Genomic DNA, 14,487 nt, shown 5'->3' with positions numbered 1-14,487 from the left:
AGGAAATCAAGTCAATTTTAAATGATTGACTTGAGTTCAAGTCAATCATTTAAAATTCAATTTGCACATCTACCCTAACCACGGTCTATTGCGGCTTTCAAGTGGAGTCAAAAATATCGTAATTACAAGTTTGGAGCACATGAATAACCAAGCAAAGACATATTTACTTGTGGACAACTCTGAATTCTATATGATACCTGAGTTGCCGTATTGTGATGTTGGAAGTGGTGTGTCGACAAGAAAGACAATGGAAAGCAATGATTTTGCCAAATTATTTCAAGTTCAGTGCTTAAGTTCAATAATAGACCTATTCATTTGTTAAATATAACAGATATTATAGTCAACTAATGTAAAGCTAATGACTCGCCCTTCACGGTTTGTTTTATGCTAATTAATTAACAATAATTTGCTAGATATCAGTAGATTTATTATGATTTATCATTCATATTTTATCATATAGATCATGTTAAAGTCATACATGTGTATTTACTATGCTTATTTACCAGTACACAAAAAAATAAGTTTTGAAAAAAAGTATGTAAATCGTTTATGAAAGTTTTATCATCATTTCGTCATTTCAAAATAAGAGTCCCCTACGTATTTGGGCTTGTTTATGCTTAAAAGTCCTGCTTTATGCACCAAACATGTGACTTTCTTTAAATATATTTTTGCTGATTAATCAGTTTTCGGCCTTTCCCATAACGTAAGTTCCACAATCGGTCAACCTCTATTTACTACCTGGCCAGTGCCCTGACCACTGAACCAGGGAGCTGATTGAGACAAACCTTAAGTCTGGTGGAAGAAAGCAAGATGGCTTAAATCATTTATAGCAGCTTTGAGTTTAGCTTCAGAGTCATTTTTAGAAACAATCATTCTTTTTGCCCCAGCAATCTATTAAAACCTTTTATACAGGTCAACAGCAGAGACTGGGATAAGAAAACCTCTACATGCTTGACCCAGAATTGAATATATCCCATAACATCATCAACATTCTCACATGCACTGGAATAAATTGAGCATACGGTATGCATTTATAGCAGCAATCCACTTCCATTTCTTTAAAAAACTAATGATGCATTCCTAACTTTATGTGAAATAAATGAACACTAGAGGCTGCAAAAACTCACAAGTGGGTTAGTGTATTGCCACCAGAGTATGGCCTGTGTTTATTGGCTTAGCATTAGAAAGCAGACCCATCTGGCATTGGCGGGCATCTAGAGATGGCAGAGCAGTTAGTCATGAAGATCAGCTGATGAATGAAATAGGATAACATCAGGGGAGGGGATTAGGTGTTTGATAACAGGGATGTGCGGAGAGCGAGAACTCATAAAATGAATAAATCTAGATATAATATTCTTGAATGTAGATAAAATCTGCTCCCTGGCCTGATATAAATCTGAAGTTTAAATTAAATTCAAGTAACAGATCTTCTACTTATTACTTTAGAATCTTAATGTGAAGCCGATTTCAGGGCTTTAGTGGAAGGGAATGTTAATGTTTGTTAATCCGATAGAGCTATTGAGTCTTCAGAAGGCTTTGAATATAATACACAACAATATATATGTTAATATATGTATATATATTAATGACAGAATACATTTTTTGGTGAACTATCCCTTTAGGTCTTATTCCTTAGGCCTGTGTGTATCAAAATAGCTTGAATCTATATTTACAAAAGGACACAATCCTTCGTCCTTATCAGATTCTTGAACCACCTGTCTCTGAATATTGTGACTAATTATGGATTTTGACAGTATGTTAAGGCATTTAATGAGATAATTTGACGTGGCAGGACACAGTTACAGGGGGCTGATACCCTTTGAAAACGTACATCGATGATATTGTTGATGTGTACTTGAGCTCTGTCGCTCTGTCGCTCTCTCGCTTCATAATGCACAAAAAGTAAAGACTTTTACAAATGATTCCTCTGAAAACTCTGGAAATAAAGATGCCATTCTAAAAGCTTGAGAGGGTCTTCAAATGACATTTTACAATTCAGAAATATCATTGTAAACATCTAACAAGAACTATAATGTTTTTCACCAGGGCTGTCGTATTAACTCATTAATTTAGTGCGATTAATTATATAAAAAATAACGTGTCGACAAACTTCACAATTGTTGACCCTGTTGTTGACTGAAGCTCTGAATGGAGACTGATTCATAAACACGCAGACCTTTCACTATGCACAGTAAACCATGATTAATTTAATCCATGAATTAAGCGATTAGTTGTCAGCTGGTCATGTGATGCTAACATGGCTGCCCCCCTCAGTCGCCCCTGCTCCATGTAGAATAAAAGAGCTTTTATAAGGTTAATGATATGACTGAACTCTTCATCTCACATGAGTGGTCATTATTTTATACATGCTGTATGTTTCAAAATGACTATTCATTATTTTATAAGTAAAACTTTTTAAACGAGGAAAAAAATTACTGAGTGCACCGTTAAACCATTAAACCATTTGAATGCACTTTGTGTCGGGTGGTTCTTCACCTCCATGCATAGGCGGAAATCGCGGGGGGGTCGGGGGGTCAGGACCCCCCCCATCTGAGGGTTGTCCCCCCCTAAAATATCATTAAAATATGTGTATTGTAAATAATATAATGATATATTCTTAAAATAATTGTTTAAGAAATAAAATGATACAAATGCAAACAGGGCAACAACAAAAAAACCCTTGGTGTCCCCTTCAAAAATTGCTTTTGAGAATTGTTGTGTTTATTGTCCCCTCCCAACATTTTGATGAAATTTTCACCCCTGCCTCCACGGCGTGCGATAAACAAGTTCAACGCACGCCTTGATTTTGTAATCGACTGACAACCCTAGTTTTTACATGTTTCAACTCTTATTTTTTTTCACTTGAGCACTTGCTGTTTACTTTTAAATCAAATTTAGTGTTTTTGCAATCTTTCTCACAATATTAATGACATTAAGTCAACATGAAAATAATTCATAGCCCATTTTACTTCCATAATGTGACATTTCAAAGTAAAAATTTTTTGGAAAGGACTTGAATTTATCTATCTGCAATTGATTGGATCATGACAAGTAGGCATTACACACCAGAAAGGAGCCAGGTTGGGAAGTAATTGAAAAATAACAATGCTCGGTAAGGTCAGCTAAAAGTAAATGTTGTTTCAGAGGTGGATGAAGTTATTACATTTTGATGATTATTTCCCTTTGAATTGTGTGCACAGGTAAATCATGCACAATAAGACCAGGAACATGCATTAAGAAACATGTATTAAGAAAGTGAATAGGGTCAAATGCTTTCATGTTGAATTTGAATGTAACTCTATACATTGCACATGTACTGTAGTTTATAAAGTTTAATATTATAGACAGGATTAGAATCTCTCCTGAAATAAATGATTATAGTCTATCTTCTAGCAGCTTAATATGGCATCATTACCTCTAAAAGGGGAAAGGATACACTTTAAAAGACACTTCCTGGAACTCCCTGGAGCATCCTTTAGCCTATGGTCTGCAGATTGAAAGGTGAATGATGGTGGTGCTAATTTAGCACAGCAGATTGATGACATCTCAGTCCCACTGGCGCTCTGTTGAGGGTCATTCGTTAAACATGAGTGACGCTTATGAAGGGGATGAGTATGAATTAGGCATCACGCTCTCCGCTGAATACCATGTGTGTTTCCCTGTCTCTTCTCTTCTCTTCTGTTCCCTTCTCTTCTCTTCTCTTCTCTTCTCTTCTCTTCTCTTCTCTTCTCTTCTCTTCTCTTCTCTTCTCTTCTCGTAATTGATTTGATGTTTGATTTTCAACTAGTACTTCTATGGAATTGCTTTCATTTGATTAGTGGCCTAGAAATAGTGCAGAATCCTTAATAGATCTTCTTCCTTGTACAGGTATGAGTGTTTTAAATCCTAAATTCTGTTTGTTTCCAGGTTTAAATAATAATTTGTAAAAAAAATCCAGATATTCAATGTGATCTCAGAATTTTGTACCCCGCCACGCTACAGAACTCCTTTGCAACCGCATAGCAATACATCATCAACCACTCAGAACACTTTAGCAACCACATAGCAATGCCCTGACAACCACCCAGCATCGCTAGCATCATGCCGGTTAGTTCTGCATGGGCAAGCACCACTTACATTTTCTTCAGAAAATGTTAAAATCCAGTTCTTTACTTTATTCTAAACCTCTCTTGCCGTCTTCACTCATGGTCTTGTACTGATCTTGGAGAACTGTCATCTGATGACTTGAAGAAAAAAAGAAAAACAACTACTTTTTTTCCCCTAGTTCTTTGCAGCTGGTAGGCTTTGCATCATCCTGTGGTTGTCACTCATTCAGATTCATTTTCAGAGCCTAAAAGCTCAATAATTTCCCCCATTTTATATAATAAATCTTTTTTAATAATTGATGCTTTTGCATGATCCTGGATCCACACCACTAGGTGTCAGTATGAGTCCAGGACAACTGCATATCGGCCAGTGCAACATAAACAAAAATAAATAAATTAGTTAATTTAATTAAATTTAAAGATAATTCATTTAAATACAAGCATTCATTCAAACACACATTAATAATTTGATTAATAAAAGTACACATATTTGCTGCAAACGCTTTAGTAGACGCCTTTGTATTATGAAACCAGTGTCCTCAATATGGACTGGGAACGTGGGAAATATGTCATGTTTTGATGGATAGATCTGTAAAAGCTGCAGGTTTGTATTGTATGCTGTCCTTTCTTTCAGAAATTCTCTTTTAGAAGGACATTTCAGTCAGTAGTAATCAAGCCTTTAGTCTATGGTGGCTTTATGTGGGCTGCAATAGTGTCAAAGTGCATGGAGCCCACTTCCACACAAAGAAAAAGAGAGATTTACATTACAAAACATTTTGTGTATAAATATCCAGTAGATTATAAAAAGATGAATTGAAACATCACTCTCAGAGGACTCTCAGAGGACTCTGTTGCACAGCTCAAATAAAATGTGGTGTGTACATTTCCAGAGGCTTCCTTTGAAGTCCTGACCATACAAAGGGTTGGGGAGTAACGAAATACATGTAACAGGATTAACATTAGTAACTGTATTCCACTACAGTTACTATTTAAATTGGTAATTTTCATTGGTATTTAGAATACATTCAAAAAGTATTTTGATTACTGAAGAGATTACTTTGCATTTTATTGCCATTTTTTTTTATTTAATATTTAGTCCTTTCAAATGAAAAACATTTATACATAAATTATGTGATCCAAAGTGCATTTGAACAGCAGTGAAACACTTTCTTATGATGTGTTACATTCATACGAGCAGACAGAGAAGTAAGTTTGAAGCAAGTTTGGAGCAGAAGAAATAGAAATAAACCTTGTGTAAATTGTCAGCTTTACGCTAAGCTAAAATGCCATTTCTACCATTTTACGTGCAGATGTTACCAGGTACCATCCTATTTATTATCAAGAAAATTCACGTTGGATCATAATTTATTTTAACTTTTGATATTAGGGAAAAATCGTATTCTTGATAATAATTTTTGTACTGTTCCAGTAAAAATATCTAAAAATCCTTAAAACAAGACACAAAGCACAACTTGCCACGTGCCCCATTGAGAGCAGAAACCACTAATCATGACCACGAGGAGGTTATCCCACGTGACTCTACCCTCCCTAGCAACCGGGCCAATTTGGTTGCTTAGGAGACCTGGCTGGAGTCACTCAGCATACCCTGGATTCAAACTCATGACTCCAGGGGTTTGTGGTCAGTGTCAATACTCACTAAGCAACCCAGGCCCCAGGCCCCAGAGAATATTATTTTTAACATGTGTATTTTGTCTTATTGTACTGGCAGAGTGTTTATGGTCAAAACAAGTGAAAAATCTACCAGTGCTGAAGAAGTAATCCAAAGTATTTAGAACACGTTCCTGACCTTGACCATTACAAATGACAATTTACAGCATGTATTCTGTAATCTGTAGTGGAATACATTTCAGAGGTAACCCACTCAACCCTGGATATACATGTGTAGATACCTTATTAGCAGCTGTTCCAATGGAGCATGATACGTTGGCACGTCCGCCATATTGGAAAGGTTATATGGTCTACAGAAAGGATAACAGTCTGGAGTCTTTTCCAGCCAACTTTCACATGATCTGAATTTTCATAAACATTGGGCAACATTTCAGATGATATAAAATTCCAAATTAAACTGAATATTTGTTAAAAACTCTTATAAATAAGGTTGATAATCAGAGCACTGTCTGATACTGGAAGCTTCAAATATAAGCGGTGGTACTAGTGATCATAAACGCAGTGGGATAGATGGGTCATAACCATAAAGGAATCTAATTCCAAAACCATTCATGATATGTTTGTTTATTCAAACCATGAATTTGTTTTTTAATCTAACATCCAAAATATAATACAACATCAATAGTAAGGTCATATTACTTCTCATAGTAAGTGGTATTTATATATAGAACTTTTCAGAGTTTTATGATAGTAAGTTACTGTAAATAAATCTTACATGATGCAATTTCCTGACTTCACTTCTAGTCACTTTTAGGATTAGGTATTGGTATTAGGATTGATTGTGTTATTGAAGGCAAAAAGGCTTATAACAGCCTTAGCTAGCAAGTATTGTTGCACCATTCCAAATTATTTACTGTGAGTGTTATTGTGCTTAGTGCCATTACCAATAATTTTCTCTAAAAAAAAATGATCACTATTACTTTTTCCATAAAAAAATCCTCTGATCTTGATGAGGGCAATATGTAAACATATTGAAAACTGACTGTAGAGAAGCTTACTTCTGTTTCATGGGATAGTTCACCCAAAAATGAAAATTCTCTCATCATTTATTCATTCTCATATCAGATGTGTATGACTTTCTTTCGTCTGCTGAACACGAATTAAGATTTTTAGAAGAATATTTCATCTCTGTAGGTCCATACAATGAATGTGAATGGGTGGCAATATTTTGAAGCTGCAAAAGCACATAAAGTCAGCATAAAAGTAATCCATAAGACCCTAGAGTTTTAATCCGTATCTACAGTAGTGATATGATAGGTGTGGGTGAGAAACAGATCAATATACAAGTCTTTTTTACAATAAATCTCCACTTTCTCTTTTGTAATCTTGGCGATTAGCATTCTTTGTGCATATCACCACCTACTGTAATAATGTAATAATGCATTTTGACATTGGAAATTGCTGATTTTCCAATGAAAACAAACATTTAAAGATAAAAGTTATGTTATATTATGTTATATTTATGTTATATATAGTGTTAATATATGTGGAACGCTCTCGCTCTGAGGGAGGGAAAACACTGGAAAACTTCTTCAGGTAACAGGGTTTTTATACTTTTTATTGGGTAGGCTACACAATGCTGTCTTTCGTGGGAACACTGGGTTCCCTTGTCATTCTCTCTCTCCTTGAGGCTCTGTCGCTGCTGCTCTTTTATGCCGCTCTCCCCATGCTTACTGAAATTAGACACAGGTGTTAGACATAATTTAACTCAGGTGCTCCCGGACGGGCGCTTGACCACGCCCCCGCTGTACTTTTATGAAGTATACTTGTTTCTTTTACATATTCAACAGTTAAGTCTATTCAAGAATATGATTATGTTTAATATCTTGTTAATTATATCAGTAGCAATTCATCGGGACACCAATGGACCGGGCCAGCCCCAGAATCTCGGAATTAAATCCTCAGGCCTTATACAGTGTGAGCTGACCACTAGGGCTCAGATTTCAGATTTGACTGGTTTTCAATGTGAATTTACTGTTCTGGCCAAAGTACTGGCTCATTTTTTAAAGACTTGTGCCACGGGCCATGGACCACCCAACTCTGGCCCATGGAATGACCCAATACTCTACAGTATCAGAGCAACTAACCTTAAGGCCGTTGAAAGACACAAGTTAAAGCACACTTTCAATGTGGGTTATTTCTGCATTGGTTAGGTGACCACCAATCCAAGGGACTTTCTTAGTCTTTGCTTGTGTTATTTGTTTCCACTTACTTATTTCATATGCAGGGAGCTGTCTGTGTTGGTTTTCTCCTGCATCTATTCCGCAATGGAAATAGAGATGGAAAAGCACGTCGGATCCGGGGACAACCACAGCTGTGCACTCCTCTCCTTATCCCTTTTCCTGTTGTCTGTGTGTATGTGTTGGTCTCAGAAAGCAATCTCACGGTAATGAAATCACCCGTGCACACATCCACCTGGCCAATCTTGGTGTAATGAAAGCCTGCACACACACACACACACCTGGGCCAAGGAGGAGCGAGATGGGCCCGGACACCAGAGTGTTGGCAGCCCATAGCTTACCTCCACGCAGGTGTCTGTTTAATTCAAACAAAGACAGAGATGCCTCATCTGGCTTATTAGCTGATTGGCCAACAGGAAGGATTGTGACTGCAGAGACAATTCTAGCAATAAAAATGGTTGAAACAAATACAATCGTAAAATGTATCCAAAGCCAACATATTTATCTATCTATCTATCTATCTATCTATCTATCTATCTATCTATCTATCTATCTATCTATCTATCTATCTATCTATCTATCTATATATCTGTCTATCTATCTATCTATCTATCTAGAGTAACAACCACAAAATGCCATTTTACAAAAATGTCTCCACAGTCATTCTGTATATACAGAACAAAAATGCATAATTTTTAAAACCTTTTTTACTGTAAAAAATATAAAACAACATAAAAACAGTATTTCATTTCCCCTTTCTTTCAGGTCCCAAATCACTGCAAAATCTGCTTAGGAACGCAAGTTCACAGAGAGGTGGACTTTTACAGAAAGAATTGAACTTTCCATTGTACTCAGGGGAGGATATTTACAATTTATGATTCTTTGACTTTCCTCTAGCTATTCATAAAAAATTCAAATGTATCTTTTTCATAATCCATTAGAGCAACAGGAGACTTCTCAGACATATACAGTTACAGATTTGATATGAAGCAAGAGATTCAATAAAACAGACCATTTTTTTCTCTCCATTAATTAGTCTTAAGTGTCTACCATATTATTAAAGGACTTTTTTATTGAGCATAGACATAGATTACATTTTTTTATTGAGACTATCAAAGAACATGTTTGAGTTTTCTTAGTTTGTTTTAGTTGGTAGCAGTGTACATTTTAGCACAGTACAAATATTCATTTCATTCAAAGTGCCTTTAATGCAAGTCAGTTCACCCTGCAGCCATCTCTAATGCCCCCTGTTATGTTTCAATAGCATAATTCAAATTGGCTTCATTAGTTCAGATCGAGAGCGAGAGAGAGAGAGAGAGAGAGAAACCATTAAGAAAAGGTATTTTTCAGTCTGGTCCAGCTAATGTGCATGGGTGCTTTAAATAAAACAAAATAATTGATGCCACAATCATAAAGGCCATTGGTTCTTATAACTAAAAGGAGGGCCTTCCATTCCTACAGCCACAATATGAGACAGACTCCTCAAGATGTGTGATTTAAACAAACATATAATTCCAAGCATGTGATGGCCGAACTTATCTCAGAGAGACTGCAATGTTTCCGACTGATCTCATTGTGAAATAGAAAACAATAGGTTGACTTTTGTTTAGCTTAAATTGGTCTATGATTAGCGAAATTCGAAACACTGCCCCCAGTGACCAAAGAGATAAGTGTTGTTGGGCTTATGTCCTCCATTGTCTGGCTGTAATGTCCATGGAAAAGTTGTTTGCTGCTGTAGAGGATGTATTACAGTTATGGGGAATGGATATTTTATTAACTGTACCCCCCAACCCCCTAAACCTACTCTAACCTAATTAGAGTAAAAATGTTATGTTAGAGGGCAAAGTGCAACTTCCCAATCGTGCTCGTCACTGATTATGCAAATGCAATTACTTCCTGGTTCATCGAAGGATGCAAGCCGAGTATCCCACATGATTCCGATCGCACAACAGGGGAAGGTAAACACACTTGAGCCGATGCAAAAATGTCTGATGGGAGATGGCACTTGTCAGTGAGTTGGTATAACGTGGCCGATCCAAGGGTACCGGAACTTAAGAAACATCATGCCAACTTCCTGTGTGATTATGTTGAATGTTTGGAAGATTAACAATATGCTTCAGAAATAAAATGGCCTGTCTCAGCAATTTGATGAATTTAAGTGTCCAGCAGGGCAAAATAGCCAGTAAAGCCTGTGTGTGTGTGTGTGTGTGTGTGTGAGAAAGAGTGTGATTTCTGAAATGCTTGATAAAATGAGTAGAGGAACAATAAGGACGGTGGCCTGTATAAATCATTTTGAAGGGTGGCTCTCACACACCAAGATAACATTATTACATTTGGGATAATTACCTCTGGTAGATAACAGGCAGAATGGCCTCTGTGTTATAGAAACTCAACTTCAGTGTATGGATACTTTAGAGAGGAAGGAACAACAAGGAGAAGAAACAACCTTTCCTTTCTTAAATTTACCACAACTCACAGCTGGTATGCCATTATTGGAACTGCAAACAACAATAATAATAGTGCTCCCACTTAATAACTTGCCGTATTTTCAGAGGTAATTTATTAAGTCCAAATCTGAAACATGTACCTTTCTCAAAAAATCTGGGCCCCATGAAATTAAAATGAAAAAATTTGCAATCTGGTCTCATAGAACCACGTTACTATAACAACATTTATGCCAAATGAGTTTTGCTACCTCGTTCTACATATCGCTGCATTTTTTTTGGTTAAATAAATACTTGAGGTGCTACAACAGCAAAGTTTTATTCACTTTCACTAAAATAACGAATGAAACGGAAAATAAACACTACATATACACGTATAGAATTAAACTCTGTTCACCACACAATACTCTTATGACCCTGAAACACTTTTACTCTATGAATGATTTGAAAGACAATACATTTGAATGCTTGCATTACATAACCAACAACATTTACAAGGTTATTCAAGCACGGCAAATGAACTGATAGTGCATTGGACTTTGACAGCAGGAGACCGGGGTTCGAGTCCAGCAAAGCCCTCGAGTCAACCGAAAGTTTCAAAGAAGTGCTATGAAATGACAAGGATGCTTCAGCTGTTGTGTTTTCGATCTCACATTTGCTTTTATGACACTTTCTGTCAGGATTAGGTGTCAGGTGTAGCTTTGAGAGGTCAGTTTTTTTCTGTTAGGTTTAGATGTATGATTTAGGTTAAGGACGTTGGTTTTATTTAAAACAACTCAAACAGATGTGGGTTTCAAGGTTAAAGTTCTATCATCTAACATTTTTTTTTTAATGACACTGCTGGTTAGGTTTCAGTTAAAGGTTTAGTTAAGGGAGGTAGTTCTTCTTTTAAAACTCTATATTTTTGGGAGAACATTTAACTCGCTTTTAGATCTTTAGGTTTTGCTTCAGGACCCAGAATTTACATTGGACATCAAGTTGCCTTGGTTGCATTTTCTTTTATCTTGCTTAGATTTGCTCATAATTTTTAAGTAAACGTGCATGTATTTACTGACAATTTTGTTGTTGATGTCAACATCAAAAGATACAGGAGGCTTTTTCTCCCCATTTTAAAAGTTGATAAGCCCATTCATTAGCCTATTATATTTATTATTTATCATCCAGTTAATTTCTTAATATCAAACATCTTTCAAACTGAACATGGTGGAAACTTGGTGGTCCAGACTTAAAGCCCTTTGCGAACACTTCCATTTAAAATGCAATGCAATATAAGCACAGATAAGACCAGAACAGGCCACAAAATGGTGCCGCGATATGCCGAAGGGGGCAGAGATATGAAGTAAAGGAGAGAGATTTGGGACGCATCAGTGTTATGGTCTGTGCTGTGATATCAAGGGAAGCCCAGTTGATGCACGTGCACTCCAGATATAGTCGGTTAGAGCAGAGCAGAGCAGATCATTGGTTCTGCGCTGCTCGCTCGAGCTTTAATAACATTGCGTTTTGCGTTATAGCATGATAAAAGCACAGAACGTGAGATGAATATTATTTAATTTGCCTCTGCAAGGCATACAGTACCATAGGTGCCTGCAGGATTTAATCTGAGGGTATGCACAGAAATCTACCCTTACCTGAGACCATATGGTCCCGAACGATAGGCTTCCGTCAGATTTTAATAAATGAATAAATGGAAAATGTATACAGATTTAACAAGGCACGGCAGCCCCTTAGTACACTAGAGCAGAAGGGGGAAAAAGCATTGATTTACCATTTATTTAATGAAACTTCACTTGGTGCAGAACAATCTGGAATAAAATGAAACACTTCAACAGTCCCATCTATGCAGCCTGAACTTGTTTAGAAAGTTGAATCTTTGTGACAACTGCGCTTAAAAAAATCTAGATGCAGCACAAAGAATGAAACTGAGTGCAGGTGTCTTTCTTTTAAACTTGACATGGTGTTTAAAATGTGGCGGTTCTGCTTGAGACACTGAAGAAAAAGTGAGGTGCGATGCAAATGTCAAAGACATTCGTCCAGCAAGTGTTTAAACAATGGGAAAACAGAACAGACCCCTAACTCATCCATTCACACTTGTCTGTGAGTGAGAGCACAAAACAAGTTCGGTAGGCCGGTTAATTTTTTCATTCATACAAACCCAAACCTGAAGTCCTACTTGAAAAACTGACCCAAACCCGGCTCAAAGCCCGTCGGGTTCTCGGGTCCCGTCAGGCCGGGGTCAGGTTGCAGCCCTTTACATCTGCCTAATAAACCTTATAACATGCTCACCCATGAGATCTTTATTTTAATTGTTTTTTTTTTACAAAAATCAACACCAAATCTTTGAGATAAGAATTTATGAGGATGAGTAGCATTTATGTAACTATTGTCTAAAGCATTTCTTCCAGTATCCATTCAGACAGACGTGTTTTCACTCTAAAAAAGCAAAACACACCTCAACGAATAGAGCAGAACGCAGGTGTCTCGAGATGCGTTTTTATCAGTTGAAGAAGTTCTTTTTAACTTGACACAGCATCTAAAAATGCTGCGCTCCCGTGAGAGATGCTAAAAACACAGTGAAACATGATGCCGTTGAATCAATTCAGACCGTTGGGTAAGCCCGTTTGGCCAATTCACTGAAAAAGTACCAACTCAAAATAATTATTCATTCGCAAATTGGGCATTGCTAGTTCTTTTAAAGAGCCGACAGAAATATGGGCCACATTTCATGATTGGTTAAATATTCGGAGTAAATATTTCTCTGATTATTCGGAGTGGTCATGGTAGGCACAGTGCGTACAGCTGTACAGCTGCAGGCGCCACTGTACAGATCAGTATGGGGTTATCACTGCAGTGTGTTTATATAGAGTCCCACAGACACCCTATATCAACCCCTACCCATAAACCTAATTCTAACCTTCCCTTACAAAAAAATAACCATGGTTTTACTACAGTAACAGTATTACCATGGTATTTTGTGATTAAATCATATTAACTTCAAAATTAAAGTTGGTTACTATATTAACACCATATTACTGTAGTACACCATTGTTAATGGCATTAAAACTATGGCTTTTGTGATAAAACAAAAATACAAAATATTACTATAGTAAAACCATGGTTAATTTGACCCGGATCAAACCTTTCTCTCAATTCCCCAACTTTCACCATGACAAAAGGTGGAATTGAACCTGGGTCTTCCGCACGAAAAAGGACATCCACACTTGGGGGTGTGTGAGACGAGGTTCGTTGTGTAACAGATAAAGGAGGAAGCGGGAGTCAGTGAGTCAGGGTTTATTATTAAAAAAAAAACTTTTTCACTTTTCAGCTTACACTGAAACAAAAGATTGCTTTTCAGCTTAAATCAAAACACTCTGGTAGCAGACAGCATCTCTCTCCTTCTCTGTGGACTGGGTCACTTTCTATCTCTCCTGTCTCTCTCTGTGAACATAGAAAGGGTAATTAGTAGCAGTTCATCTCATGTGGAACTCCTTACTGCTTTCTCTCTCTCCAGACAGATGCTCGACCACTACCTCACCTCCACAGGATGTAGATTGTCTTCAAATTCTGTGTTTCCACCAGACTATTGAAGAGCAAATAACAACACTGTTTACACCTAGAGCAAATAGTCAATCCGTGCTTAACAAAATTAAGTTAATTAAATTGCATTTAACCAGCAATAATCATTTACATTGTATTTAACCATGAATATTTATTTAATCAGCTTTCAGAAAATGTTACCAACTTTTACAACAATAACAGGAATGAGGTTAACTGAATGCCTGTGTTGTCATGTAGAGATTGGCCACAGTAATATGCAAGTTCTGCTGACATACAAAGTAATTTCACATCAAGTGCACTAATACAACTTGAAGTCTATCCCCATTAAGTTGACTAAGACCCCGTTTTAACCCCATGCCCGATGAGTGAACCCTCCACAGGTATAAAATTGGACTAAAGGGATTATAGTTCATTTAAACGTGCTATACGTCTATGGGCCAGGAAAATCACCTCCATTCACCATCTGCATGTTCCTTTGTTTGACAGAGATTATGGTATTAAGGCTTACAATATACTCTGTAGAATAGACAGAAT

Source organism: Xyrauchen texanus, chromosome 21, assembly GCF_025860055.1.
Source record: "Xyrauchen texanus isolate HMW12.3.18 chromosome 21, RBS_HiC_50CHRs, whole genome shotgun sequence".
Taxonomy (NCBI): Eukaryota; Metazoa; Chordata; class Actinopteri; order Cypriniformes; family Catostomidae; genus Xyrauchen; species Xyrauchen texanus.
Note: the sequence above shows the minus strand (reverse complement) of the source record.